Source organism: Gasterosteus aculeatus, chromosome 2 (assembly GCF_964276395.1).
Source record: "Gasterosteus aculeatus chromosome 2, fGasAcu3.hap1.1, whole genome shotgun sequence".
Taxonomy (NCBI): domain Eukaryota; kingdom Metazoa; phylum Chordata; class Actinopteri; order Perciformes; family Gasterosteidae; genus Gasterosteus; species Gasterosteus aculeatus.
The window spans coordinates 22434555-22455416 of record NC_135689.1 but is presented as its reverse complement, the minus strand read 5'-3'; the positions used below and the strand labels follow the sequence as shown (position 1 = coordinate 22455416).

The following is a 20862-nucleotide window of genomic DNA, read 5'->3' as shown; positions in this document are numbered from 1 at the left end:
AATGGAGTCACTTTCTAAGGCCTTCTCTGTGTCTTTTACAGATCGAAATTAAAAAGCTTACAGCACCTGGGATTCCCAGGCGGTCTTCCATCCAAGTACTAACCAGGCCCTACTCTGCTTAGCTTCTGAGATCAGACGAGATCAGGCGAAGCCAGAGAGGTATGGCCGTAAGCAACTGTATGTCCTCTTCCTAATATTTTAAAATGTGTCAAAGGTTTTGGAGTTTAGATAATGAAAAAGGAGTCACTTTCTAATGCCTTCTCGATTTCTTCCAGAGAGAGAAATGAAAAAGCTTACGGCACCTGGGATTCCCAGGCGGTCTTCCATCCAAGTACTAACCAGGCCCTACTCTGCTTAGCTTCTGAGATCTGACGAGATCAGGCGGAGCCAGAGAGGTATGGCCGTAAGCAACTGTATGTCCTCTTCCTAATCTTTTAAAATGTGTCAAAGGTTTTGTAGTTTTGACAATGAAATGGAGTCACTTTCTAAGGCCTTCTCTGTGTCTTTTACAGATCGAAATGAAAAAGCTTACAGCACCTGGGATTCCCAGGCGGTCTTCCATCCAAGTACTAACCAGGCCCTACTCTGCTTAGCTTCTGAGATCAGACGAGATCAGGCGGAGCCAGAGAGGTATGGCCGTAAGCAACTGTATGTCCTCTTCCTAATCTTTTAAAATGTGTCAAAGGTTTTGGAGTTTTGATAATGAAAAAGGAGTCACTTTCTAATGCCTTCTCGATTTCTTCCAGAGAGAGAAATGAAAAAGCTTACGGCACCTGGGATTCCCAGGCGGTCTTCCATCCAAGTACTAACCAGGCCCTACTCTGCTTAGCTTCTGAGATCTGACGAGATCAGGCGGAGCCAGAGAGGTATGGCCGTAAGCAACTGTATGTCCTCTTCCTAATCTTTTAAAATGTGTCAAAGGTTTTGTAGTTTTGACAATGAAATGGAGTCACTTTCTAAGGCCTTCTCTGTGTCTTTTACAGATCGAAATGAAAAAGCTTACAGCACCTGGGATTCCCAGGCGGTCTTCCATCCAAGTACTAACCAGGCCCTACTCTGCTTAGCTTCTGAGATCAGACGAGATCAGGCGGAGCCAGAGAGGTATGGCCGTAAGCAACTGTATGTCCTCTACCTAATCTTTTAAAATGTGTCAAAGGTTTTGGAGTTTTGATAATGAAAAAGGAGTCACTTTCTAAGGCCTTCTCTGTGTCTTTTACAGATCGAAATGAAAAAGCTTACAGCACCTGGGATTCGCAGGCGGTCTTTCATCCAAGTACTAACCAGGCCCTACTCTGCTTAGCTTCTGAGATCAGACGAGATCAGGCCGAGCCAGAGAGGTATGGCCGTAAGCAACTGTATGTCCTCTTCCTAATCTTTTAAAATGTGTCAAAGGTTTTGGAGTTTTGATAATGAAAAAGGAGTCACTTTCTAATGCCTTCTCGATTTCTTCCAGAGAGAGAAATGAAAAAGCTTACGGCACCTGGGATTCCCAGGCGGTCTTCCATCCAAGTACTAACCAGGCCCTACTCTGCTTAGCTTCTGAGATCAGACGAGATCAGGCGGAGCCAGAGAGGTATGGCCGTAAGCAACTGTATGTCCTCTACCTAATCTTTTAAAATGTGTCAAAGGTTTTGTAGTTTTGACAATGAAATGGAGTCACTTTCTAAGGCCTTCTCTGTGTCTTTTACAGATAGAAATGAAAAAGATTACGGCACCTGGGATTCCCAGGCGGTCTTCCATCCAAGTACTAACCAGGCCCTACTCTGCTTAGCTTCTGAGATCTGACGAGATCAGGCGGAGCCAGAGAGGTATGGCCGTAAGCAACTGTATGTCCTCTACCTAATCTTTTAAAATGTGTCAAAGGTTTTGTAGTTTTGACAATTAAATGGAGTCACTTTCTAAGGCCTTCTCTGTGTCTTTTACAGATCGAAATGAAAAAGCTTACAGCACCTGGGATTCCCAGGCGGCCTTCCATCCAAGTACTAACCAGGCCCTTCTCTGCTTAGCTTCTGAGATCAGACGAGATCAGGCGAAGCCAGAGAGGTATGGCCGTAAGCAACTGTATGTCCTCTTCCTAATATTTTAAAATGTGTCAAAGGTTTTGGAGTTTAGATAATGAAAAAGGAGTCACTTTCTAATGCCTTCTCGATTTCTTCCAGAGAGAGAAATGAAAAAGCTTACGGCACCTGGGATTCCCAGGCGGTCTTCCATCCAAGTACTAACCAGGCCCTACTCTGCTTAGCTTCTTAGATCTGACGAGATCAGGCGGAGCCAGAGAGGTATGGCCGTAAGCAACTGTATGTCCTCTTCCTAATCTTTTAAAATGTTCCAAAGGTTTTGTAGTTTTGACAATGAAATGGAGTCACTTTCTAAGGCCTTCTCTGTGTCTTTTACAGATCGAAATGAAAAAGCTTACAGCACCTGGGATTCCCAGGCGGTCTTCCATCCAAGTACTAACCAGGCCCTACTCTGCTTAGCTTCTGAGATCAGACGAGATCAGGCGGAGCCAGAGAGGTATGGCCGTAAGCAACTGTGTGTCCTCTTCCTAATCTTTTAAAATGTGTCAAAGGTTTGGGAGTTTTGACAATGAAATGGAGTCACTTTCTAAGGCCTTCTCTGTGTCTTTTACAGATCGAAATGAAAAAGCTTACAGCACCTGGGATTCCCAGGCGGTCTTCCATCCAAGTACTAACCAGGCCCTACTCTGCTTAGCTTCTGAGATCAGACGAGATCAGGCGGAGCCAGAGAGGTATGGCCGTAAGCAACTGTATGTCCTCTTCCTAATCTTTTAAAATGTGTCAAAGGTTTTGGAGTTTTGATAATGAAAAAGGAGTCACTTTCTAATGCCTTCTCGATTTCTTCCAGAGAGAGAAATGAAAAAGCTTACGGCACCTGGGATTCCCAGGCGGTCTTCCATCCAAGTACTAACCAGGCCCTACTCTGCTTAGCTTCTGAGATCAGACGAGATCAGGCGGAGCCAGAGAGGTATGGCCGTAAGCAACTGTATGTCCTCTACCTAATCTTTTAAAATGTGTCAAAGGTTTTGTAGTTTTGACAATTAAATGGAGTCACTTTCTAAGGCCTTCTCTGTGTCTTTTACAGATCGAAATGAAAAAGCTTACAGCACCTGGGATTCCCAGGCGGTCTTCCATCCAAGTACTAACCAGGCCCTACTCTGCTTAGCTTCTGAGATCAGACGAGATCAGGCGGAGCCAGAGAGGTATGGCCGTAAGCAACTGTATGTCCTCTACCTAATCTTTTAAAATGTGTCAAAGGTTTTGTAGTTTTGACAATTAAATGGAGTCACTTTCTAAGGCCTTCTCTGTGTCTTTTACAGATCGAAATGAAAAAGCTTACAGCACCTGGGATTCCCAGGCGGTCTTCCATCCAAGTACTAACCAGGCCCTACTCTGCTTAGCTTCTGAGATCTGACGAGATCAGGCGGAGCCAGAGAGGTATGGCCGTAAGCAACTGTATGTCCTCTACCTAATCTTTTAAAATGTGTCAAAGGTTTTGGAGTTTTGACAATGAAATGGAGTCACTTTCTAAGTTCTTCTCTGTGTCTTTTACAGATCGAAATAAAAAAGCTTACAGCACCTGGGATTCCCAGGCGGTCTTCCATCCAAGTACTAACCAGGCCCTACTCTGCTTAGCTTCTGAGATCAGACGAGATCAGGCGGAGCCAGAGAGGTATGGCCGTAAGCAACTGTATGTCCTCTTCCTAATCTTTTAAAATGTGTCAAAGGTTTTGGAGTTTTGATAATGAAAAAGGAGTCACTTTCTAATGCCTTCTCGATTTCTTCCAGAGAGAGAAATGAAAAAGCTTACGGCACCTGGGATTCCCAGGCGGTCTTCCATCCAAGTACTAACCAGGCCCTACTCTGCTTAGCTTCTGAGATCTGACGAGATCAGGCGGAGCCAGAGAGGTATGGCCGTAAGCAACTGTATGTCCTCTACCTAATCTTTTAAAATGTGTCAAAGGTTTTGTAGTTTTGACAATTAAATGGAGTCACTTTCTAAGGCCTTCTCTGTGTCTTTTACAGATCGAAATTAAAAAGCTTACAGCACCTGGGATTCCCAGGCGGTCTTCCATCCAAGTACTAACCAGGCCCTACTCTGCTTAGCTTCTGAGATCAGACGAGATCAGGCGAAGCCAGAGAGGTATGGCCGTAAGCAACTGTATGTCCTCTTCCTAATATTTTAAAATGTGTCAAAGGTTTTGGAGTTTAGATAATGAAAAAGGAGTCACTTTCTAATGCCTTCTCGATTTCTTCCAGAGAGAGAAATGAAAAAGCTTACGGCACCTGGGATTCCCAGGCGGTCTTCCATCCAAGTACTAACCAGGCCCTACTCTGCTTAGCTTCTGAGATCTGACGAGATCAGGCGGAGCCAGAGAGGTATGGCCGTAAGCAACTGTATGTCCTCTTCCTAATCTTTTAAAATGTGTCAAAGGTTTTGTAGTTTTGACAATGAAATGGAGTCACTTTCTAAGGCCTTCTCTGTGTCTTTTACAGATCGAAATGAAAAAGCTTACAGCACCTGGGATTCCCAGGCGGTCTTCCATCCAAGTACTAACCAGGCCCTACTCTGCTTAGCTTCTGAGATCAGACGAGATCAGGCCGAGCCAGAGAGGTATGGCCGTAAGCAACTGTATGTCCTCTTCCTAATCTTTTAAAATGTGTCAAAGGTTTTGGAGTTTTGATAATGAAAAAGGAGTCACTTTCTAATGCCTTCTCGATTTCTTCCAGAGAGAGAAATGAAAAAGCTTACGGCACCTGGGATTCCCAGGCGGGCTTCCATCCAAGTACTAACCAGGCCCTACTCTGCTTAGCTTCTGAGATCAGACGAGATCAGGCGGAGCCAGAGAGGTATGGCCGTAAGCAACTGTATGTCCTCTACCTAATCTTTTAAAATGTGTCAAAGGTTTTGTAGTTTTGACAATTAAATGGAGTCACTTTCTAAGGCCTTCTCTGTGTCTTTTACAGATAGAAATGAAAAAGCTTACGGCACCTGGGATTCCCAGGCGGTCTTCCATCCAAGTACTAACCAGGCCCTACTCTGCTTAGCTTCTGAGATCAGACGAGATCAGGCGGAGCCAGAGAGGTATGGCCGTAAGCAACTGTATGTCCTCTACCTAATCTTTTAAAATGTGTCAAAGGTTTTGTAGTTTTGACAATTAAATGGAGTCACTTTCTAAGGCCTTCTCTGTGTCTTTTACAGATCGAAATGAAAAAGCTTACAGCACCTGGGATTCCCAGGCGGTCTTCCATCCAATTACTAACCAGGCCCTACTCTGCTTAGCTTCTGAGATCTGACGAGATCAGGCGGAGCCAGAGAGGTATGGCCGTAAGCAACTGTATGTCCTCTTCCTAATCTTTTAAAATGTGTCAAAGGTTTTGTAGTTTTGACAATGAAATGGAGTCACTTTCTAAGTTCTTCTTTGTGTCTTTTACAGATCGAAATAAAAAAGCTTACAGCACCTGGGATTCCCAGGCGGTCTTCCATCCAAGTACTAACCAGGCCCTACTCTGCTTAGCTTCTGAGATCAGACGAGATCAGGCGGAGCCAGAGAGGTATGGCCGTAAGCAACTGTATGTCCTCTTCCTAATCTTTTAAAATGTGTCAAAGGTTTTGTAGTTTTGACAAAGAAATGGAGTCACTTTCTAAGGCCTTCTCTGTGTCTTTTACAGATCGAAATGAAAAAGCTTACAGCACCTGGGATTCCCAGGCGGTCTTCCATCCAAGTACTAACCAGGCCCTACTCTGCTTAGCTTCTGAGATCAGACGAGATCAGGCAGAGCCAGAGAGGTATGGCCGTAAGCAACTGTATGTCCTCTTCCTAATCTTTTAAAATGTGTCTAAGGTTTTGGAGTTTTGATAATGAAAAAGGAGTCACTTTCTAATGCCTTCTCGATTTCTTCCAGAGAGAGAAATGAAAAAGCTTACGGCACCTGGGATTCCCAGGCGGTCTTCCATCCAAGTACTAACCAGGCCCTACTCTGCTTAGCTTCTGAGATCAGACGAGATCAGGCGAAGCCAGAGAGGTATGGCCGTAAGCAACTGTATGTCCTCTTCCTAATATTTTAAAATGTGTCAAAGGTTTTGGAGTTTAGATAATGAAAAAGGAGTCACTTTCTAATGCCTTCTCGATTTCTTCCAGAGAGAGAAATGAAAAAGCTTACGGCACCTGGGATTCCCAGGCGGTCTTCCATCCAAGTACTAACCAGGCCCTACTCTGCTTAGCTTCTGAGATCTGACGAGATCAGGCGGAGCCAGAGAGGTATGGCCGTAAGCAACTGTATGTCCTCTTCCTAATCTTTTAAAATGTGTCAAAGGTTTTGTAGTTTTGACAATGAAATGGAGTCACTTTCTAAGGCCTTCTCTGTGTCTTTTACAGATCGAAATGAAAAAGCTTACAGCACCTGGGATTCCCAGGCGGTCTTCCATCCAAGTACTAACCAGGCCCTACTCTGCTTAGCTTCTGAGATCAGACGAGATCAGGCGGAGCCAGAGAGGTATGGCCGTAAGCAACTGTATGTCCTCTTCCTAATCTTTTAAAATGTGTCAAAGGTTTTGGAGTTTTGATAATGAAAAAGGAGTCACTTTCTAATGCCTTCTCGATTTCTTCCAGAGAGAGAAATGAAAAAGCTTACGGCACCTGGGATTCCCAGGCGGTCTTCCATCCAAGTACTAACCAGGCCCTACTCTGCTTAGCTTCTGAGATCAGACGAGATCAGGCGGAGCAAGAGAGGTATGGCCGTAAGCAACTGTATGTCCTCTTCCTAATCTTTTAAAATGTGTCAAAGGTTTTGTAGTTTTGACAATGAAATGGAGTCACTTTCTAAGGCCTTCTCTGTGTCTTTTACAGATCGAAATGAAAAAGCTTACAGCACCTGGGATTCCCAGGCGGTCTTCCATCCAAGTACTAACCAGGCCCTACTCTGCTTAGCTTCTGAGATCAGACGAGATCAGGCGGAGCCAGAGAGGTATGGCCGTAAGCAACTGTATGTCCTCTTCCTAATCTTTTAAAATGTGTCAAAGGTTTTGGAGTTTTGATAATGAAAAAGGAGTCACTTTCTAATGCCTTCTCGATTTCTTCCAGAGAGAGAAATGAAAAAGCTTACGGCACCTGGGATTCCCAGGCGGTCTTCCATCCAAGTACTAACCAGGCCCTACTCTGCTTAGCTTCTGAGATCTGACGAGATCAGGCGGAGCCAGAGAGGTATGGCCGTAAGCAACTGTATGTCCTCTTCCTAATATTTTAAAATGTGTCAAAGGTTTTGTAGTTTTGACAATGAAATGGAGTCACTTTCTAAGGCCTTCTCTGTGTCTTTTACAGATCGAAATGAAAAAGCTTACAGCACCTGGGATTCCCAGGCGGTCTTCCATCCAAGTACTAACCAGGCCCTACTCTGCTTAGCTTCTGAGATCTGACGAGATCAGGCGGAGCCAGAGAGGTATGGCCGTAAGCAACTGTATGTCCTCTTCCTAATCTTTTAAAATGTGTCAAAGGTTTTGTAGTTTTGACAATGAAATGGAGTCACTTTCTAAGGCCTTCTCTGTGTCTTTTACAGATCGAAATGAAAAAGCTTACAGCACCTGGGATTCCCAGGCGGTCTTCCATCCAAGTACTAACCAGGCCCTACTCTGTGTGGTGACTGCAATCCGGTAGAGTCACGTGAGGCTAAGTACGGGAGATTGCTGTGGACTCGTTCCAAACAGACGCTGATTCCTCCTATGAAGTTCATTGTTTTTTATTAAGTTAAAAACACATCCAAGCGGGCGAAGCGATACACGATGTGCGCCGATGCAATAAAGTGCGCTGTAGGATACGGTCAACAAAAAGTATCGTCTCCCGACTCACCCCCATGTCCATACAACCATCCCTCTGCCAGGGTGCCTACACTCATTCATAAACCACTGCACCCCTGCCCACGTGATTCTGCTGCTAATTACATTTCAAAATAAAGTACCAACACTCACACACAGGAAGTGGCGTTCGGCCGCTACATCCCAGCCCCTAATTATAACACTGTAGTAATTACAAAAAAGACACCATAAAACATACATCAAACAATTGTCCATGATTAATATTCCAATAAGGGGGTGTAGTCATCTTCTTTCACGAACGAGTCTAGTCTAGGCCAGAGGTTCAAGCACTTAGCCTGTCAAGGTGATCTTTACCACCACCTTTGTCATGTGAGTAGTAAGTCAGTCAAAAGTAATTGTCTCTTCAGACGTCTGCTTCCAGTAGCAAACAGACTTTGGTTATTGGCCTATCTAAACAATTGGTCTTAGTCTTGATAAGTAGCCTTCGTACTAGTCCTTTTCTGTCTGGAAAGGTTTGAATTACTTTTCCCATGACCCAGGAATTACGAGGTGCTGTTTCGTCCACTATGAGCACTATATCTCCAATCACGAAGTTGCGTTTCACGCCAGTCCACTTCTGGCGTTCCTGGAGCTGCGTCAAGTACTCCTGGACCCATCGCTTCCAGAACAGATCGGACATGTACTGGACTTGCTTCCAGCGGCGGCGAGTGTAGAGGTCGTCCTTCTGAAACTCCCCTGGTGGTAGAGATGGGGATGTTTTCAGCAGCAACAAATGATTGGGGGTCAATGCCTCCAAATCATTAGGGTCGGGAGAAGAGTTGGTGAGCGGACGACCGTTAATGATGGACTCTACCTCACAGAGAACGGTATGAAATCCGTCCTCATCAAGATTCTGTACCTTAAAGGTAGAATTGAGAACTTTACGTATGGATCTTATCAATCTTTCCCAAACTCCCCCATGATGTGAACCTGTAGGAGGATTAAAGTTCCACTTGATGCCTTTCTGTAGAAGAATGTCATTAATCTGAGCATGGTTCCAGACTTCAATAGCCTCCCTCAGCTCACGCTCTGCTCCAACGAAGTTTGTTCCATTATCCGAGCGTATTTCCTGGACTTGGCCGCGCCTTGCTACGAAACGTCGCAGTGCATTGATAAAAGCACTGGTATCCAAACAAGATGCTACTTCAATATGGATTGCTCGTATGGTCAAACAGGTGAATAAGACTCCATATCTCTTCACCATGCTCCTGCGGCTCTTGACTGCGAAAGGGCCAAAGAAGTCCACTCCTACCCTGGTGAATGGGGCTTCTTCTGGGCAGACTCTGTCAACGGGCAGATCTGCCATCTGTTGGCACCCCGGAGCGGCTTGCAACCTACGACAGACGACACACTTGGTCAGGAGTCTTCTTATAGCTGTAGTAGCACCTGGAATCCAATACTTCTGACGTAGTCTTGACAACACATAATTGCGTCCGCCATGGCCCACCTCTTCATGAATATGTTTGAGAAGAATATTGGAGATGTGGGAATCTTTGGCTAAGATGATGGGATGCCTACTTTCTTCGGGCATAGCTGCCCTACTTAGTCTTCCACCAACTCTCAAAATGCCATCCTCCAACACTGGCGAAAGCTTGTAAATGGAGCTGTTCTTCCTAACACTTGTGTCAGTCTGCAGGCTGATACGCTCATCAGAAAACCGCCTTCTCTGGCAAAACTTGATAATTTCAAATTCTGCCTTCGCTAGTTCTTCCACTGTGAGCAAACTGCTACAGGCCAGGGCTTTGATCACCTCCGCTTTATGCTCTGAGGAAAGGTGCTGTTGCTTACTCAAGTTCAGCTGCCTCGTTTTCTGGCTGAGGGACACGAGCAGATTCTTAAACCTGAGGATCCAAGCCACGGCCCTTTTCAGATGGGTCCAAGAGGAGAAGTGATTCATTAAGCGAGTGGTGGCGTCCACCTCTGACCCTTGCATGGCATTCACTGTAACGCTAACCTTGACCTCTGGATCATCTGGTAGGAGTTCACTTGAACGATCTGGATTCGCAGGCCAGTCCTGTTCGGGGTGTAGCAGATACTCTGGTCCTGACGGCCAGGTCTTATTCTTGAGGAACGCATCTACCTTCAACCCTCTGGAAGCCACATCTGCAGGATTGCTCGTGGTACTTACGTACCTCCATTGAGATGCCTGAGACGCTTTAAGGATTTCTGATACTCTATTGGCCACAAAGGTACGGAACCTTGATGTTTCATTCCTTATGTACTTTAGCACCGACGTGCTATCTGTCCAAAACAGTGATGGCTGAAGCCTCATATGTAATTCCCTTTTCCAAAACGTGTCCATGCGGCTTGCCATGGTAGCAGCCGTAAGCTCCATACGAGGTATCGAAACTGACTTCAATGGCGCTACCCTGGATTTTCCCATGACGAAGGCGCTGTGCACCAGGGACTGTGCGTTTCGCGAGAGCAGATAGGTCACAACACCATAACCGTCTTCACTTGCATCTGTAAAGTGATGCAATTGTGCTGCGATGACTTCTCCAAAGTCTAATGGTTTTAGGCACCTAGGGATCTGGAAGTCTTCCAACTGACTGAGTTCCTCCAACCATTGTGTCCATTCCTGTGCAGCGGAGGGTGGTATAGGCTCGTCCCAACCAAGTTCTTTTCTACACAGCTGTTGCAGGATGATCTTGGCAGTAAGGACGACGGGACTCAAAATTCCCAAAGGATCATAAATTGAACTTATGACAGAGAGGATACCCCTTCTTGTCAGAGGTTTTTGTTGCACCGTGATCTTAAACTTAAAGGTATCTGACTGAAGGCAAAATTGTACCCCCAATACCCTTTCCACGGGAAGTGTGTCCTGTTCCAAGTCCAAGTCCTTCATATCTTTTGCCCTTTGATCTTCTGGTATTGCTGTAATCACGGCATGTCGATTACTCGTCCATTTAGTCAACTTAAAGCCGCCTTTGGAACAGATGGACACCAGATCGTGCTGGAGTGCCACAGCTTCTTTCTCGGTGGCTGTGGCTACGAGGCAATCATCCACATAGAAACAATGTAAAACCTTCTCGATAGCTTCCCGGCTGAACTGCCCTTCATTGTCCTCGGCACATTTTCTAAGTGCAAAATTAGCACAACTTGGTGATGAAGTTGCACCAAAGAGATGCACCTTCATTCTGAAGTCCGCCAGTTCTTGTACAAAGTCACCATCGGGCCACCAGAGAAACCTCAGCAAATCCATGTCTTCGGCTGGTACTCTCACTTGATGGAACATGGACTCTATGTCTGCCAAGATTATCACTGGTTCCTTTCTGAATCTGGTCACGACGCCTATCAATGAGCTGGTGAGATCTGGTCCCTGCAGGAGCTGATCATTGAGAGACGTCATCTGGAAAGGTGCTCCGCAGTCGAACACCACCCGCATCGTCCCTTTTCGAGGGTGGTAGACACCATGGTGGGGGATATACCACAATCTCCCATCCTCACGAGCCAGTTCCTCCGTAGGTACTCGCTCAGCATATCCTTTGGAGACAAGATTGTCCATAAAGTCTGCATACTGCTGTCGGAAAGACACATCTCTCTTGAACCTCCTTTGAAGGTTTAGAGTGCGCTGCTCTGCGACTTTTCTGTTGTTTGGCATGTTTAATTTGCATTCTCTCAGGGGCAATGCGATCTGGTAATGTCCATTCACAAGGCTCGCTGAATTTCTAACCAGCTTCATGAATTTTTGGTCTTCCCTTGACAAAGCAGGTTGCTCCTCGTGGCTGCATTCTGGGAAATCAGTTTTGAACTGTTGCTGCCAGAGCTTATCCAAGTTTGAAACTGAAACTCTATTGACTGTGACAATGTCAAATGCGTCGCTGCTGTCTCCTACCAATGGTCCATTAACAGTCCACCCTAGAATTGTTTTGATGGCATAAGGTCCATCGTTCACGCTACGGATCACTTCTAATGGTTCCAAGGCCTTTGGCACGTTTGTTCCTATTAGCAGCTCGATTTCTGCGTCAATCTCTGGCAGATGAACATGTCGCAAGTGAGGCCATCTCTGAAGATCCTGTCGACGTGGAATATTTCCCTTATTGACGGGCATACTCTCCTGAGTGAAAGTACTTGGCAATTCGCAAAATATCTCACCATCCAGACCAGCCACCTCGAGACCTGTGACTAATTGGGTGTTCATGACCTTCTCTTGACCCATAGTACGTAAAAGGATACGAGTTTTCTTTCCTGTGAGATTAAGCCTATTCATTAAGTTCTCAGTGCAGAAAACGGCAGTGCTTCCTTGATCTAGGAAAGCATAAGTGAGCACTGTCTTATTACCTTTTCTAGACTTAACCTGTACTGGGACTATGGGAAGTTTACATTCTTCCTCACCAGCCCCAGTGAGGCCGTTGGACATTAAGGCCCTGCCCACTGCCGTGCCTGGCTCTTGTTCAGTTTCAGATTTTGCTTGCTTCTCCTTAAACTGAATATGAAGCATTGTGGGGTGCTTCATACAACACGCTTGGCATGTCAACCGTTTTTGACAATCTTTGCTGATATGTCCTGTACATAAACAGGCAAAGCAAACACCATTTTCTTTTAAGAATGTGATCTTTTCGGTGCGAGTCTTCTCTTCCAGGTGAGGGCATGACTCTAGACTGTGTTCACCTTCGCAAAACAGACAATCTTTGATGGGTAAGGCAGTGTAGCGTTTCCATTCCCGTGTTCCAATATTCCTATTTTCCACCGTGGTCGCAGTTGTAGCGAAAATACTTCCTTTGGGTTTAGAGATGGTTCGATTCGTACTTTTACTTAATGCTGGCGCTGGGTCTTGGATATTCCCGAACACTGGGTGTGTTAGAATTCTAACTTGCCTTTCAACGAAATTAACAACGTCGCTGAATGTGGCCCTTTGGTTACGGCTCTCTTGTATCTCGCAGGCTACCGTTCTCCAGCAATCCCGAAGCTTGTATGGCAGTTTCTTTACTATTGTGAGCATATTAGCGGGCATATCCAGTTCATACATATACTGTACGCCATTCATCACGTTGCTACAGCTTCGAAGAAACAAACCGTAATCCTGTAATGCATTAACATCTTCAGATCTTATTGGGGCCCATGACAGAACTTGGTTCATATAAGCAGTGGCAATTATTTGCTCATTACCGAAGTGTTCCTGTAGCAAAGCCTTAGCCTGAGCATAACCCCTTTCAGGGTCAACATGCTGACAACTTCGTACAAGTTCCCTTGGGCGACCTCTAGTGAACTGTTCAAGGAAATACAGGCGATCACTGCAATTGCTCGACTTGCTTTCGACACCGTTCTCAAAAGCTCTTATAAAAGTGTGAAACTGTAATGGGTTGCCATCGAAAGCCTGCAGATCTCTTTTGGGTAGCGATGCCATTTGTTGTTGCTGTACCAGCAAGGTGGTTATTTCATTTTGCCTTTTCATAATTTCAATAACGTTGTTTTGACCACTTTGGCCTAAAGGACCTTCGTCGCTAAAAGTGGTTCCATGCTCGTGCATATGGTGCTGAGAAGTACAAAGTTGAACATGTGAACTTTGGGTGGCCATTCTGACCTTAGCTCTTGTGGCTGGATCGCTGATGCTATTTGTGACTTGCTCGTCCCTCTTAGGTACTGCCAACGTCTGAGGAACAAATGTAGCAGCATCGGCTCTCTGCTGCATTGACTGTGTTTGTGCTTCACCAAAGTAAGGATTCATGTTGTCGTATTGTCTTGCGCTGCCTTTAGAACCGGTCATGCTTGCTGCCCTTAGCACGCTCACTTTAGCCATGTGTGCAGCAATTTCCTCGTCCATCTTGAGTCTCTCTTTTCCTTTTCGTATCCTTTCCTCTTCCTCCTCCAGCGCATGTCTGTCCTTCAGAAGTCCTTGTCGTGCCATTAGTGCTGCCAGGTCAGCTTCAGCATTTATGCGAGCAGAAGAAATGCTTGATATAGATGACCTTTGAGAGCTTCTGGCCGTGGCTCTGCTGCCCACGTTGGATATGCTGTCAGATGGATTCACACAATCCTGTGGATCTCCCTGCATGGAAACTGCCTTTGCTGGTGCTTGTGGGGCGTGCATATCAGAGTCAGGCACATCTTTGTTTGAGCCATCAAAGTCGTTTCCATCCAAGTTCACAGTAGTTTCACTCAGCCATTGGGTAACATTGTCCTTGAAAACGTTGGTGTAACTCTCGATGCTTAAGAACCATTCCTTTTGTAAAATTTGTTCGCTTTCGGGTAGCAAAGGGATTAATGACTTATGTAGCTCAATGGCCGTGTCGTGGAGCTGAGTAAGGGTTTGTATTTGTTGTTGCACCTGATGTACATTTTCCTTTCTTTTCATAAGCTCTTTTATAGCAGGAATTAGCGCTTTGATTTTATCTACGAGCACCTTTCGCTCCTTTTGAAGTTTTTCAATTTTTATTGCCAAAGCCTTTGCAGTTAGTTTGACTTCTCGTTTTTCCATTGTTTCGGAAACATTATTCACATCGCGATCATGTGTTTCGCTCATTGTGCCTTCAAGTTCGAGAGTTCAAGTTTTCACAGTGCACTAACGAGTCAATAGCGTTCAATTAAATTCACGTTTCCAAAACGGGATTCAACATCCGATTCCGCACTGCCAAGCCAAACAATTCGACAGTCGATGTAGGCGAACGTCACCCGGAAAGACGGCGATCCCCAATGGACACCCGCAAACCGTCAAACTTTCCAAACGCAGCATGAATGAGAGTGGGGATTTTGCGTGCCTACCGTGGCTGTTCGCGTTGGGATGAATCCGTGGCTCGGTAAGGATCTCTGTCGCGATGTAATCCAGCTTTCTTCTTCGGATCCATAACCCCGGAATCCGACGGGAATCCGTGATAAAGACTGCGCGTTTGTTGTATGCAACTGATCACTTATTTGTTTACTTTTTTGTTGACAAATGTGGTGACTGCAATCCGGTAGAGTCACGTGAGGCTAAGTACGGGAGATTGCTGTGGACTCGTTCCAAACAGACGCTGATTCCTCCTATGAAGTTCATTGTTTTTTATTAAGTTAAAAACACATCCAAGCGGGCGAAGCGATACACGATGTGCGCCGATGCAATAAAGTGCGCTGTAGGATACGGTCAACAAAAAGTATCGTCTCCCGACTCACCCCCATGTCCATACAACCATCCCTCTGCCAGGGTGCCTACACTCATTCATAAACCACTGCACCCCTGCCCACGTGATTCTGCTGCTAATTACATTTCAAAATAAAGTACCAACACTCACACACAGGAAGTGGCGTTCGGCCGCTACACTCTGCTTAGCTTCTGAGATCAGACGAGATCAGGCGGAGCCAGAGAGGTATGGCCGTAAGCAACTGTATGTCCTCTTCCTAATCTTTTAAAATGTGTCAAAGGTTTTGGAGTTTTGATAATGAAAAAGGAGTCACTTTCTAATACCTTCTCGATTTCTTCCAGAGAGAGAAATGAAAAAGCTTACGGCACCTGGGATTCCCAGGCGGTCTTCCATCCAAGTACTAACCAGGCCCTACTCTGCTTAGCTTCTGAGATCAGACGAGATCAGGCGGAGCAAGAGAGGTATGGCCGTAAGCAACTGTATGTCCTCTTCCTAATCTTTTAAAATGTGTCAAAGGTTTTGTAGTTTTGACAATGAAATGGAGTCACTTTCTAAGGCCTTCTCTGTGTCTTTTACAGATCGAAATGAAAAAGCTTACAGCACCTGGGATTCCCAGGCGGTCTTCCATCCAAGTACTAACCAGGCCCTACTCTGCTTAGCTTCTGAGATCAGACGAGATCAGGCGGAGCCAGAGAGGTATGGCCGTAAGCAACTGTATGTCCTCTTCCTAATCTTTTAAAATGTGTCAAAGGTTTTGGAGTTTTGATAATGAAAAAGGAGTCACTTTCTAATGCCTTCTCGATTTCTTCCAGAGAGAGAAATGAAAAAGCTTACGGCACCTGGGATTCCCAGGCGGTCTTCCATCCAAGTACTAACCAGGCCCTACTCTGCTTAGCTTCTGAGATCTGACGAGATCAGGCGGAGCCAGAGAGGTATGGCCGTAAGCAACTGTATGTCCTCTTCCTAATCTTTTAAAATGTGTCAAAGGTTTTGTAGTTTTGACAATGAAATGGAGTCACTTTCTAAGGCCTTCTCTGTGTCTTTTACAGATCGAAATGAAAAAGCTTACAGCACCTGGGATTCCCAGGCGGTCTTCCATCCAAGTACTAACCAGGCCCTACTCTGCTTAGCTTCTGAGATCAGACGAGATCAGGCGGAGCCAGAGAGGTATGGCCGTAAGCAACTGTATGTCCTCTACCTAATCTTTTAAAATGTGTCAAAGGTTTTGTAGTTTTGACAATGAAATGGAGTCACTTTCTAAGGCCTTCTCTGTGTCTTTTACAGATAGAAATGAAAAAGCTTACGGCACCTGGGATTCCCAGGCGGTCTTCCATCCAAGTACTAACCAGGCCCTACTCTGCTTAGCTTCTGAGATCTGACGAGATCAGGCGGAGCCAGAGAGGTATGGCCGTAAGCAACTGTATGTCCTCTTCCTAATATTTTAAAATGTGTCAAAGGTTTTGGAGTTTAGATAATGAAAAAGGAGTCACTTTCTAATGCCTTCTCGATTTCTTCCAGAGAGAGAAATGAAAAAGCTTACGGCACCTGGGATTCCCAGGCGGTCTTCCATCCAAGTACTAACCAGGCCCTACTCTGCTTAGCTTCTGAGATCTGACGAGATCAGGCGGAGCCAGAGAGGTATGGCCGTAAGCAACTGTATGTCCTCTTCCTAATCTTTTAAAATGTGTCAAAGGTTTTGTAGTTTTGACAATGAAATGGAGTCACTTTCTAAGGCCTTCTCTGTGTCTTTTACAGATCGAAATGAAAAAGCTTACAGCACCTGGGATTCCCAGGCGGTCTTCCATCCAAGTACTAACCAGGCCCTACTCTGCTTAGCTTCTGAGATCAGACGAGATCAGGCGGAGCCAGAGAGGTATGGCCGTAAGCAACTGTATGTCCTCTTCCTAATCTTTTAAAATGTGTCAAAGGTTTTGGAGTTTTGATAATGAAAAAGGAGTCACTTTCTAATGCCTTCTCGATTTCTTCCAGAGAGAGAAATGAAAAAGCTTACGGCACCTGGGATTCCCAGGCGGTCTTCCATCCAAGTACTAACCAGGCCCTACTCTGCTTAGCTTCTGAGATCAGACGAGATCAGGCGGAGCAAGAGAGGTATGGCCGTAAGCAACTGTATGTCCTCTTCCTAATCTTTTAAAATGTGTCAAAGGTTTTGTAGTTTTGACAATGAAATGGAGTCACTTTCTAAGGCCTTCTCTGTGTCTTTTACAGATCGAAATGAAAAAGCTTACAGCACCTGGGATTCCCAGGCGGTCTTCCATCCAAGTACTAACCAGGCCCTACTCTGCTTAGCTTCTGAGATCAGACGAGATCAGGCGGAGCCAGAGAGGTATGGCCGTAAGCAACTGTATGTCCTCTTCCTAATCTTTTAAAATGTGTCAAAGGTTTTGGAGTTTTGATAATGAAAAAGGAGTCACTTTCTAATGCCTTCTCGATTTCTTCCAGAGAGAGAAATGAAAAAGCTTACGGCACCTGGGATTCCCAGGCGGTCTTCCATCCAAGTACTAACCAGGCCCTACTCTGCTTAGCTTCTGAGATCTGACGAGATCAGGCGGAGCCAGAGAGGTATGGCCGTAAGCAACTGTATGTCCTCTTCCTAATCTTTTAAAATGTGTCAAAGGTTTTGTAGTTTTGACAATGAAATGGAGTCACTTTCTAAGGCCTTCTCTGTGTCTTTTACAGATAGAAATGAAAAAGCTTACGGCACCTGGGATTCCCAGGCGGTCTTCCATCCAAGTACTAACCAGGCCCTACTCTGCTTAGCTTCTGAGATCAGACGAGATCAGGCGGAGCCAGAGAGGTATGGCCGTAAGCAACTGTATGTCCTCTTCCTAATCTTTTAAAATGTGTCAAAGGTTTTGGAGTTTTGATAATGAAAAAGGAGTCACTTTCTAATGCCTTCTCGATTTCTTCCAGAGAGAGAAATGAAAAAGCTTACGGCACCTGGGATTCCCAGGCGGTCTTCCATCCAAGTACTAACCAGGCCCTACTCTGCTTAGCTTCTGAGATCTGACGAGATCAGGCGGAGCCAGAGAGGTATGGCCGTAAGCAACTGTATGTCCTCTTCCTAATCTTTTAAAATGTGTCAAAGGTTTTGTAGTTTTGACAATGAAATGGAGTCACTTTCTAAGGCCTTCTCTGTGTCTTTTACAGATCGAAATGAAAAAGCTTACAGCACCTGGGATTCCCAGGCGGTCTTCCATCCAAGTACTAACCAGGCCCTACTCTGCTTAGCTTCTGAGATCTGACGAGATCAGGCGGAGCCAGAGAGGTATGGCCGTAAGCAACTGTATGTCCTCTACCTAATCTTTTAAAATGTGTCAAAGGTTTTGGAGTTTTGACAATGAAATGGAGTCACTTTCTAAGTTCTTCTTTGTGTCTTTTACAGATCGAAATAAAAAAGCTTACAGCACCTGGGATTCCCAGGCGGTCTTCCATCCAAGTACTAACCAGGCCCTACTCTGCTTAGCTTCTGAGATCAGACGAGATCAGGCGGAGCCAGAGAGGTATGGCCGTAAGCAACTGTATGTCCTCTTCCTAATCTTTTAAAATGTGTCAAAGGTTTTGTAGTTTTGACAAAGAAATGGAGTCACTTTCTAAGGCCTTCTCTGTGTCTTTTACAGATCGAAATGAAAAAGCTTACAGCACCTGGGATTCCCAGGCGGTCTTCCATCCAAGTACTAACCAGGCCCTACTCTGCTTAGCTTCTGAGATCAGACGAGATCAGGCAGAGCCAGAGAGGTATGGCCGTAAGCAACTGTATGTCCTCTTCCTAATCTTTTAAAATGTGTCTAAGGTTTTGGAGTTTTGATAATGAAAAAGGAGTCACTTTCTAATGCCTTCTCGATTTCTTCCAGAGAGAGAAATGAAAAAGCTTACGGCACCTGGGATTCCCAGGCGGTCTTCCATCCAAGTACTAACCAGGCCCTACTCTGCTTAGCTTCTGAGATCAGACGAGATCAGGCGAAGCCAGAGAGGTATGGCCGTAAGCAACTGTATGTCCTCTTCCTAATATTTTAAAATGTGTCAAAGGTTTTGGAGTTTAGATAATGAAAAAGGAGTCACTTTCTAATGCCTTCTCGATTTCTTCCAGAGAGAGAAATGAAAAAGCTTACGGCACCTGGGATTCCCAGGCGGTCTTCCATCCAAGTACTAACCAGGCCCTACTCTGCTTAGCTTCTGAGATCTGACGAGATCAGGCGGAGCCAGAGAGGTATGGCCGTAAGCAACTGTATGTCCTCTTCCTAATCTTTTAAAATGTGTCAAAGGTTTTGTAGTTTTGACAATGAAATGGAGTCACTTTCTAAGGCCTTCTCTGTGTCTTTTACAGATCGAAATGAAAAAGCTTACAGCACCTGGGATTCCCAGGCGGTCTTCCATCCAAGTACTAACCAGGCCCTACTCTGCTTAGCTTCTGAGATCAGACGAGATCAGGCGGAGCAAGAGAGGTATGGCCGTAAGCAACTGTATGTCCTCTTCCTAATCTTTTAAAATGTGTCAAAGGTTTTGTAGTTTTGACAATGAAATGGAGTCACTTTCTAAGGCCTTCTCTGTGTCTTTTACAGATCGAAATGAAAAAGCTTACAGCACCTGGGATTCCCAGGCGGTCTTCCATCCAAGTACTAACCAGGCCCTACTCTGCTTAGCTTCTGAGATCAGACGAGATCAGGCGGAGCCAGAGAGGTATGGCCGTAAGCAACTGTATGTCCTCTTCCTAATCTTTTAAAATGTGTCAAAGGTTTTGGAGTTTTGATAATGAAAAAGGAGTCACTTTCTAATGCCTTCTCGATTTCTTCCAGAGAGAGAAATGAAAAAGCTTACGGCACCTGGGATTCCCAGGCGGTCTTCCATCCAAGTACTAACCAGGCCCTACTCTGCTTAGCTTCTGAGATCAGACGAGATCAGGCGGAGCAAGAGAGGTATGGCCGTAAGCAACTGTATGTCCTCTTCCTAATCTTTTAAAATGTGTCAAAGGTTTTGTAGTTTTGATAATGAAAAAGGAGTCACTTTCTAAGGCCTTCTCTGTGTCTTTTACAGATCGAAATGAAAAAGCTTACAGCACCTGGGATTCGCAGGCGGTCTTCCATCCAAGTACTAACCAGGCCCTACTCTGCTTAGCTTCTGAGATCAGACGAGATCAGGCCGAGCCAGAGAGGTATGGCCGTAAGCAACTGTATGTCCTCTTCCTAATCTTTTAAAATGTGTCAAAGGTTTTGGAGTTTTGATAATGAAAAAGGAGTCACTTTCTAATGCCTTCTCGATTTCTTCCAGAGAGAGAAATGAAAAAGCTTACGGCACCTGGGATTCCCAGGCGGTCTTCCATCCAAGTACTAACCAGGCCCTACTCTGCTTAGCTTCTGAGATCAGACGAGATCAGGCGGAGCCAGAGAGGTATGGCCGTAAGCAACTGTATGTCCTCTACCTAATCTTTTAAAATGTGTCAAAGGTTTTGTAGTTTTGACAATGAAATGGAGTCACTTTCTAAGGCCTTCTCTGTGTCTTTTACAGATAGAAATGAAAAAGCTTACGGCACCTGGGATTCCCAGGCGGTCTTCCATCCAAGTACTAACCAGGCCCTACTCTGCTTAGCTTCTGAGATCTGACGAGATCAGGCGGAGCCAGAGAGGTATGGCCGTAAGCAACTGTATGTCCTCTTCCTAATATTTTAAAATGTGTCAAAGGTTTTGGAGTTTAGATAATGAAAAAGGAGTCACTTTCTAATGCCTTCTCGATTTCTTCCAGAGAGAGAAATGAAAAAGCTTACGGCACCTGGGATTCCCAGGCGGTCTTCCATCCAAGTACTAACCAGGCCCTACTCTGCTTAGCTTCTGAGATCTGACGAGATCAGGCGGAGCCAGAGAGGTATGGCCGTAAGCAACTGTATGTCCTCTTCCTAATCTTTTAAAATGTGTCAAAGGTT

The 20862-nt window shown here is 45.3% G+C and overlaps 55 non-coding genes and 1 pseudogene across 55 annotated transcripts; all 56 read right to left on the bottom strand.

The window, feature by feature from the left end:
• Window positions 1-54: 54 nt before the first annotated feature.
• Window positions 55-173, bottom strand: LOC144392151 (5S ribosomal RNA). Its single transcript, XR_013455543.1, has one exon. It is a non-coding gene; the product is annotated as a 5S ribosomal RNA (ribosomal RNA).
• Window positions 174-290: 117 nt separating this feature from the next.
• On the bottom strand, window positions 291-409 carry LOC144396797 (5S ribosomal RNA). The gene has a single exon (XR_013458943.1). It is a non-coding gene; the product is annotated as a 5S ribosomal RNA (ribosomal RNA).
• Window positions 410-525: 116 nt separating this feature from the next.
• Window positions 526-644, bottom strand: LOC144396275 (5S ribosomal RNA). Its single transcript, XR_013458421.1, has one exon. It is a non-coding gene; the product is annotated as a 5S ribosomal RNA (ribosomal RNA).
• A 117-nt stretch (window positions 645-761) lies between these two features.
• LOC144396786 (5S ribosomal RNA) lies at window positions 762-880 on the bottom strand. Its single transcript, XR_013458932.1, has one exon. It is a non-coding gene; the product is annotated as a 5S ribosomal RNA (ribosomal RNA).
• Window positions 881-996: 116 nt separating this feature from the next.
• On the bottom strand, window positions 997-1115 carry LOC144396274 (5S ribosomal RNA). The gene has a single exon (XR_013458420.1). It is a non-coding gene; the product is annotated as a 5S ribosomal RNA (ribosomal RNA).
• Window positions 1116-1232: 117 nt separating this feature from the next.
• LOC144399813 (5S ribosomal RNA) lies at window positions 1233-1351 on the bottom strand (annotated as a pseudogene).
• Window positions 1352-1468: 117 nt separating this feature from the next.
• On the bottom strand, window positions 1469-1587 carry LOC144401675 (5S ribosomal RNA). Its single transcript, XR_013463610.1, has one exon. It is a non-coding gene; the product is annotated as a 5S ribosomal RNA (ribosomal RNA).
• Window positions 1588-1703: 116 nt separating this feature from the next.
• LOC144397113 (5S ribosomal RNA) lies at window positions 1704-1822 on the bottom strand. The gene has a single exon (XR_013459258.1). It is a non-coding gene; the product is annotated as a 5S ribosomal RNA (ribosomal RNA).
• Window positions 1823-1938: 116 nt separating this feature from the next.
• On the bottom strand, window positions 1939-2057 carry LOC144398952 (5S ribosomal RNA). The gene has a single exon (XR_013461099.1). It is a non-coding gene; the product is annotated as a 5S ribosomal RNA (ribosomal RNA).
• Window positions 2058-2174: 117 nt separating this feature from the next.
• Window positions 2175-2293, bottom strand: LOC144399274 (5S ribosomal RNA). The gene has a single exon (XR_013461419.1). It is a non-coding gene; the product is annotated as a 5S ribosomal RNA (ribosomal RNA).
• A 116-nt stretch (window positions 2294-2409) lies between these two features.
• Window positions 2410-2528, bottom strand: LOC144396273 (5S ribosomal RNA). The gene has a single exon (XR_013458419.1). It is a non-coding gene; the product is annotated as a 5S ribosomal RNA (ribosomal RNA).
• A 116-nt stretch (window positions 2529-2644) lies between these two features.
• On the bottom strand, window positions 2645-2763 carry LOC144396272 (5S ribosomal RNA). Its single transcript, XR_013458418.1, has one exon. It is a non-coding gene; the product is annotated as a 5S ribosomal RNA (ribosomal RNA).
• Window positions 2764-2880: 117 nt separating this feature from the next.
• Window positions 2881-2999, bottom strand: LOC144401674 (5S ribosomal RNA). The gene has a single exon (XR_013463609.1). It is a non-coding gene; the product is annotated as a 5S ribosomal RNA (ribosomal RNA).
• Window positions 3000-3115: 116 nt separating this feature from the next.
• LOC144396271 (5S ribosomal RNA) lies at window positions 3116-3234 on the bottom strand. The gene has a single exon (XR_013458417.1). It is a non-coding gene; the product is annotated as a 5S ribosomal RNA (ribosomal RNA).
• Window positions 3235-3350: 116 nt separating this feature from the next.
• Window positions 3351-3469, bottom strand: LOC144389815 (5S ribosomal RNA). Its single transcript, XR_013453957.1, has one exon. It is a non-coding gene; the product is annotated as a 5S ribosomal RNA (ribosomal RNA).
• A 116-nt stretch (window positions 3470-3585) lies between these two features.
• Window positions 3586-3704, bottom strand: LOC144396269 (5S ribosomal RNA). Its single transcript, XR_013458415.1, has one exon. It is a non-coding gene; the product is annotated as a 5S ribosomal RNA (ribosomal RNA).
• Window positions 3705-3821: 117 nt separating this feature from the next.
• Window positions 3822-3940, bottom strand: LOC144396775 (5S ribosomal RNA). Its single transcript, XR_013458921.1, has one exon. It is a non-coding gene; the product is annotated as a 5S ribosomal RNA (ribosomal RNA).
• A 116-nt stretch (window positions 3941-4056) lies between these two features.
• On the bottom strand, window positions 4057-4175 carry LOC144392140 (5S ribosomal RNA). The gene has a single exon (XR_013455532.1). It is a non-coding gene; the product is annotated as a 5S ribosomal RNA (ribosomal RNA).
• Window positions 4176-4292: 117 nt separating this feature from the next.
• Window positions 4293-4411, bottom strand: LOC144396764 (5S ribosomal RNA). Its single transcript, XR_013458910.1, has one exon. It is a non-coding gene; the product is annotated as a 5S ribosomal RNA (ribosomal RNA).
• Window positions 4412-4527: 116 nt separating this feature from the next.
• On the bottom strand, window positions 4528-4646 carry LOC144399214 (5S ribosomal RNA). The gene has a single exon (XR_013461359.1). It is a non-coding gene; the product is annotated as a 5S ribosomal RNA (ribosomal RNA).
• Window positions 4647-4763: 117 nt separating this feature from the next.
• On the bottom strand, window positions 4764-4882 carry LOC144398100 (5S ribosomal RNA). The gene has a single exon (XR_013460247.1). It is a non-coding gene; the product is annotated as a 5S ribosomal RNA (ribosomal RNA).
• A 116-nt stretch (window positions 4883-4998) lies between these two features.
• On the bottom strand, window positions 4999-5117 carry LOC144401673 (5S ribosomal RNA). Its single transcript, XR_013463608.1, has one exon. It is a non-coding gene; the product is annotated as a 5S ribosomal RNA (ribosomal RNA).
• A 116-nt stretch (window positions 5118-5233) lies between these two features.
• On the bottom strand, window positions 5234-5352 carry LOC144399045 (5S ribosomal RNA). The gene has a single exon (XR_013461190.1). It is a non-coding gene; the product is annotated as a 5S ribosomal RNA (ribosomal RNA).
• Window positions 5353-5468: 116 nt separating this feature from the next.
• LOC144396268 (5S ribosomal RNA) lies at window positions 5469-5587 on the bottom strand. The gene has a single exon (XR_013458414.1). It is a non-coding gene; the product is annotated as a 5S ribosomal RNA (ribosomal RNA).
• A 116-nt stretch (window positions 5588-5703) lies between these two features.
• LOC144397994 (5S ribosomal RNA) lies at window positions 5704-5822 on the bottom strand. The gene has a single exon (XR_013460141.1). It is a non-coding gene; the product is annotated as a 5S ribosomal RNA (ribosomal RNA).
• Window positions 5823-5939: 117 nt separating this feature from the next.
• On the bottom strand, window positions 5940-6058 carry LOC144400878 (5S ribosomal RNA). The gene has a single exon (XR_013462813.1). It is a non-coding gene; the product is annotated as a 5S ribosomal RNA (ribosomal RNA).
• Window positions 6059-6175: 117 nt separating this feature from the next.
• On the bottom strand, window positions 6176-6294 carry LOC144396753 (5S ribosomal RNA). Its single transcript, XR_013458899.1, has one exon. It is a non-coding gene; the product is annotated as a 5S ribosomal RNA (ribosomal RNA).
• Window positions 6295-6410: 116 nt separating this feature from the next.
• Window positions 6411-6529, bottom strand: LOC144396267 (5S ribosomal RNA). Its single transcript, XR_013458413.1, has one exon. It is a non-coding gene; the product is annotated as a 5S ribosomal RNA (ribosomal RNA).
• A 117-nt stretch (window positions 6530-6646) lies between these two features.
• LOC144397238 (5S ribosomal RNA) lies at window positions 6647-6765 on the bottom strand. Its single transcript, XR_013459383.1, has one exon. It is a non-coding gene; the product is annotated as a 5S ribosomal RNA (ribosomal RNA).
• Window positions 6766-6881: 116 nt separating this feature from the next.
• On the bottom strand, window positions 6882-7000 carry LOC144396266 (5S ribosomal RNA). The gene has a single exon (XR_013458412.1). It is a non-coding gene; the product is annotated as a 5S ribosomal RNA (ribosomal RNA).
• Window positions 7001-7117: 117 nt separating this feature from the next.
• On the bottom strand, window positions 7118-7236 carry LOC144396742 (5S ribosomal RNA). Its single transcript, XR_013458888.1, has one exon. It is a non-coding gene; the product is annotated as a 5S ribosomal RNA (ribosomal RNA).
• Window positions 7237-7352: 116 nt separating this feature from the next.
• LOC144389808 (5S ribosomal RNA) lies at window positions 7353-7471 on the bottom strand. Its single transcript, XR_013453956.1, has one exon. It is a non-coding gene; the product is annotated as a 5S ribosomal RNA (ribosomal RNA).
• Window positions 7472-15283: 7812 nt separating this feature from the next.
• LOC144397237 (5S ribosomal RNA) lies at window positions 15284-15402 on the bottom strand. The gene has a single exon (XR_013459382.1). It is a non-coding gene; the product is annotated as a 5S ribosomal RNA (ribosomal RNA).
• A 116-nt stretch (window positions 15403-15518) lies between these two features.
• Window positions 15519-15637, bottom strand: LOC144396265 (5S ribosomal RNA). The gene has a single exon (XR_013458411.1). It is a non-coding gene; the product is annotated as a 5S ribosomal RNA (ribosomal RNA).
• Window positions 15638-15754: 117 nt separating this feature from the next.
• On the bottom strand, window positions 15755-15873 carry LOC144396731 (5S ribosomal RNA). The gene has a single exon (XR_013458877.1). It is a non-coding gene; the product is annotated as a 5S ribosomal RNA (ribosomal RNA).
• Window positions 15874-15989: 116 nt separating this feature from the next.
• Window positions 15990-16108, bottom strand: LOC144396263 (5S ribosomal RNA). Its single transcript, XR_013458409.1, has one exon. It is a non-coding gene; the product is annotated as a 5S ribosomal RNA (ribosomal RNA).
• Window positions 16109-16224: 116 nt separating this feature from the next.
• Window positions 16225-16343, bottom strand: LOC144396720 (5S ribosomal RNA). Its single transcript, XR_013458866.1, has one exon. It is a non-coding gene; the product is annotated as a 5S ribosomal RNA (ribosomal RNA).
• A 117-nt stretch (window positions 16344-16460) lies between these two features.
• Window positions 16461-16579, bottom strand: LOC144396708 (5S ribosomal RNA). Its single transcript, XR_013458854.1, has one exon. It is a non-coding gene; the product is annotated as a 5S ribosomal RNA (ribosomal RNA).
• Window positions 16580-16695: 116 nt separating this feature from the next.
• On the bottom strand, window positions 16696-16814 carry LOC144396262 (5S ribosomal RNA). Its single transcript, XR_013458408.1, has one exon. It is a non-coding gene; the product is annotated as a 5S ribosomal RNA (ribosomal RNA).
• Window positions 16815-16931: 117 nt separating this feature from the next.
• On the bottom strand, window positions 16932-17050 carry LOC144397236 (5S ribosomal RNA). The gene has a single exon (XR_013459381.1). It is a non-coding gene; the product is annotated as a 5S ribosomal RNA (ribosomal RNA).
• A 116-nt stretch (window positions 17051-17166) lies between these two features.
• LOC144396261 (5S ribosomal RNA) lies at window positions 17167-17285 on the bottom strand. The gene has a single exon (XR_013458407.1). It is a non-coding gene; the product is annotated as a 5S ribosomal RNA (ribosomal RNA).
• Window positions 17286-17402: 117 nt separating this feature from the next.
• LOC144396697 (5S ribosomal RNA) lies at window positions 17403-17521 on the bottom strand. Its single transcript, XR_013458843.1, has one exon. It is a non-coding gene; the product is annotated as a 5S ribosomal RNA (ribosomal RNA).
• A 116-nt stretch (window positions 17522-17637) lies between these two features.
• On the bottom strand, window positions 17638-17756 carry LOC144401672 (5S ribosomal RNA). The gene has a single exon (XR_013463607.1). It is a non-coding gene; the product is annotated as a 5S ribosomal RNA (ribosomal RNA).
• Window positions 17757-17873: 117 nt separating this feature from the next.
• On the bottom strand, window positions 17874-17992 carry LOC144396686 (5S ribosomal RNA). The gene has a single exon (XR_013458832.1). It is a non-coding gene; the product is annotated as a 5S ribosomal RNA (ribosomal RNA).
• A 116-nt stretch (window positions 17993-18108) lies between these two features.
• Window positions 18109-18227, bottom strand: LOC144389806 (5S ribosomal RNA). The gene has a single exon (XR_013453955.1). It is a non-coding gene; the product is annotated as a 5S ribosomal RNA (ribosomal RNA).
• Window positions 18228-18343: 116 nt separating this feature from the next.
• Window positions 18344-18462, bottom strand: LOC144396260 (5S ribosomal RNA). The gene has a single exon (XR_013458406.1). It is a non-coding gene; the product is annotated as a 5S ribosomal RNA (ribosomal RNA).
• Window positions 18463-18578: 116 nt separating this feature from the next.
• LOC144397993 (5S ribosomal RNA) lies at window positions 18579-18697 on the bottom strand. The gene has a single exon (XR_013460140.1). It is a non-coding gene; the product is annotated as a 5S ribosomal RNA (ribosomal RNA).
• Window positions 18698-18814: 117 nt separating this feature from the next.
• On the bottom strand, window positions 18815-18933 carry LOC144400877 (5S ribosomal RNA). The gene has a single exon (XR_013462812.1). It is a non-coding gene; the product is annotated as a 5S ribosomal RNA (ribosomal RNA).
• A 117-nt stretch (window positions 18934-19050) lies between these two features.
• Window positions 19051-19169, bottom strand: LOC144396675 (5S ribosomal RNA). Its single transcript, XR_013458821.1, has one exon. It is a non-coding gene; the product is annotated as a 5S ribosomal RNA (ribosomal RNA).
• Window positions 19170-19285: 116 nt separating this feature from the next.
• LOC144397829 (5S ribosomal RNA) lies at window positions 19286-19404 on the bottom strand. Its single transcript, XR_013459976.1, has one exon. It is a non-coding gene; the product is annotated as a 5S ribosomal RNA (ribosomal RNA).
• Window positions 19405-19520: 116 nt separating this feature from the next.
• LOC144396259 (5S ribosomal RNA) lies at window positions 19521-19639 on the bottom strand. Its single transcript, XR_013458405.1, has one exon. It is a non-coding gene; the product is annotated as a 5S ribosomal RNA (ribosomal RNA).
• A 117-nt stretch (window positions 19640-19756) lies between these two features.
• LOC144397235 (5S ribosomal RNA) lies at window positions 19757-19875 on the bottom strand. The gene has a single exon (XR_013459380.1). It is a non-coding gene; the product is annotated as a 5S ribosomal RNA (ribosomal RNA).
• A 117-nt stretch (window positions 19876-19992) lies between these two features.
• On the bottom strand, window positions 19993-20111 carry LOC144399704 (5S ribosomal RNA). Its single transcript, XR_013461850.1, has one exon. It is a non-coding gene; the product is annotated as a 5S ribosomal RNA (ribosomal RNA).
• A 117-nt stretch (window positions 20112-20228) lies between these two features.
• LOC144401671 (5S ribosomal RNA) lies at window positions 20229-20347 on the bottom strand. The gene has a single exon (XR_013463606.1). It is a non-coding gene; the product is annotated as a 5S ribosomal RNA (ribosomal RNA).
• Window positions 20348-20463: 116 nt separating this feature from the next.
• Window positions 20464-20582, bottom strand: LOC144396664 (5S ribosomal RNA). The gene has a single exon (XR_013458810.1). It is a non-coding gene; the product is annotated as a 5S ribosomal RNA (ribosomal RNA).
• A 117-nt stretch (window positions 20583-20699) lies between these two features.
• LOC144396653 (5S ribosomal RNA) lies at window positions 20700-20818 on the bottom strand. Its single transcript, XR_013458799.1, has one exon. It is a non-coding gene; the product is annotated as a 5S ribosomal RNA (ribosomal RNA).
• Window positions 20819-20862: the final 44 nt, after the last annotated feature.